A 2,858-nucleotide genomic window follows, 5' to 3' on the forward strand; every position below is an offset into this window, starting at 1 on the left:
AGGCCAGCCTACAGATGAGGCCAGCCTACAGATGAGGCCAGCTTACAGATGAGGCCAGCCTACAGATGAGTCCAGCATACAGATGAGGCTAGCTTACAGATGAGGCCAGCCTACAGATGAGGCTAGCTTACAGATGAGGCCAGCTTACAGATGAGGCCAGCTTACAGATGAGGCCAGCTTACAGATGAGGCCAGCCTACAGATGAGGCCAGCTTACAGATGAGGCCAGCCTACAGATGAGGCCAGCCTACAGATGAGGCCATCTTACAGATGAGGCCAGCCTACAGATGAGGCCACTTACAGATGAGGCAGCTTACAGATGAGGCCAGCTTACAGATGAGGCCATCTTACAGATGAGGCCATTACAGATGAGGCCATCTACAGATGGGCCTACAGATGAGGCCACTTACAGATGAGGCCAGCCTACAGATGAGGCCAGCCTACAGATTAGGCTAGCTTACAGATGAGGCCATCTTACAGATGAGGCCAGCCTACAGATGAGGCTAGCTTACAGATGAGGCCAGTCTTACAGATGAGGTTAGCTTACAGATGAGGCCAGCTTACAGATGAGGTTAGCTTACAGATGAGGCCAGCCTACAGATGAGGCTAGCTTACAGATGAGGCCAGTCTACAGATCAGGTTAGCTTACAGATGAGGCCAGCCTACAGATGAGGCCAGCCTACAGATGAGGTTAGCTTACAGATGAGGCCAGCATACAGATGAGGCTAGCTTACAGATGAGGCCAGCCTACAGATGAGGTTAGCTTACAGATGAGGCCAGCATACAGATGAGGCTAGCTTACAGATGAGGCCAGCCTACAGATGAGGCTAGCTTACAGATGAGGCCAGCCTACAGATGAGGCCAGCCTACAGATGAGGCCAGCCTACAGATGAGGCCAGCCTACAGATGAGGCCAGCCTACAGATGAGGCCAGCCTACAGATGAGACTAGCTTACAGATGAGGCCATCTTACAGATGAGGCCAGCCTACAGATGAGACTAGCTTACAGATGAGGCCATCTTACAGATGAGGCCAGCCTACAGATGAGACTAGCTTACAGATGAGGCCATCTTACAGATGAGGCCAGCCTACAGATGAGGCCAGTCTACAGATGAGACTAGCTTACAGATGAGGCCATCTTACAGATGAGGCCAGCCTACAGATGAGACTAGCTTACAGATGAGGCCATCTTACAGATGAGGCCAGCCTACAGATGAGGCCAGTCTACAGATGAGGTTAGCTTACAGATGAGGCCAGCTTACAGATGAGGCTAGCTTATAGATGAGGCCAGTCTACAGATGAGGTTAGCTTACAGATGAGGCCAGCCTACAGATGAGGCTAGCTTATAGATGAGGCCAGTCTACAGATGAGGTTAGCTTACAGATGAGGCCAGCCTACAGATGAGGCTAGCTTACAGATGAGGCCAGGCTTACAGATGAGGCTAGCTTACAGATGAGGCCAGCCTACAGATGATACCATTTGAAATTTAATAAGATCCTAAGAAACTTCTTCGTAAGTTAATTACTTTTATATGGTGATTTTTCAATTACAATTGTCTAAATAAACTAGCCCCAAAATGATCGCCATTTTCACTTTTCTCATATCTTAATAGACCTGGCCCCCCAATTTTTTCTCAAAACAAAAGTAGACTTAAGTCAAACTCCTTATGTAACTTAATGAAAAATTTAGCTAAAAGGAGTTTGGATTAAGTTCAGATATAAGTAAATAAGGGTGTCATGGCCCCATTTCGATTTGGGATCAACCAGAGACCTAACACTTACACTTTGTCTGGCCCCATAGTGAAATCCATAGCATCGGCAAGTGTCAGCCAAATCGCACATAGTGCTTAATAACTTTTTGTCGAAGAATCAGTTAATCAAAAATGTGTTTTCAAGTGTCGACGCTTGTGTAGACCAGAACTCAAGCTCCTTATTTACCAGTTTACTTAGCTCAGATCGTGAAAAGGGTAAAAAGTAAACCACTTCATTTATCCTTCCCAAGGAACTCGTCTCTTCTGAAAGCTCTCTGGAAAGAAAAAAACCATTTTACTCAATAAAGCACATGTCCTGCACATTGTCTTCATAAAAATGTTACAATTATGTGACTTTCATCTAATCAGAAGTTGTGACAATGAAATTAGGTCACAGTCAATCACTTTGTTGTTCTATATTTTGACATGATGATAACATCCAGTAACCTTGAATAAAGTTCCAGGTCAGTTTTTGACAACATGCAATATGAATTTTTTTTTACTATCAGAATCATAATCAAAATTTTATACACAACATCATAATTTTCTACTTCTTCCTTCAAGTTTAAGCTATATATAAACTGGTGATAGGTCAGTCATAACAAATTTTCAGATTTGTTTACCTTTAGTATGGGTCGTACGACAAGATCTTTATGAGTCTCTTGGTGAGTAATCCCCCCCTCCTCATGTCCGACATAGCCTCAACAGGGGGTGTGACAATAAACTTAGCTGTGTATAATTATTTCTATAGTACAAAGTAAAATTGTTTGTAAGAACATTCAAGGTAATTTTATAATGTCTCTATCTACTGTAAACCACTTTATCTTTGCGTAGACATGATGTACAATATTTTGTGTGATTGTTATTTTCAAAATAATCGTTAATACATAAATTTGCGATGAAGGGTTCTTATTGACAACAATGCTATCATAAATATGTTTTTATAATCATTCGTGAAATATTTGAATTCGCGTTCAAACTCAAATTGCGCGAAAATTTGGATCATGCGAAAATGATGTGGTTTACACTATACACTAACATCATAGAGGAAATTTTCAATATTAGTGTAGAGTGTCTTTTTAAAGACTTAATATTTATACCTCCTCAGCT

Source organism: Argopecten irradians, chromosome 7 (assembly GCF_041381155.1).
Source record: "Argopecten irradians isolate NY chromosome 7, Ai_NY, whole genome shotgun sequence".
NCBI classification, from domain to species: domain Eukaryota; kingdom Metazoa; phylum Mollusca; class Bivalvia; order Pectinida; family Pectinidae; genus Argopecten; species Argopecten irradians.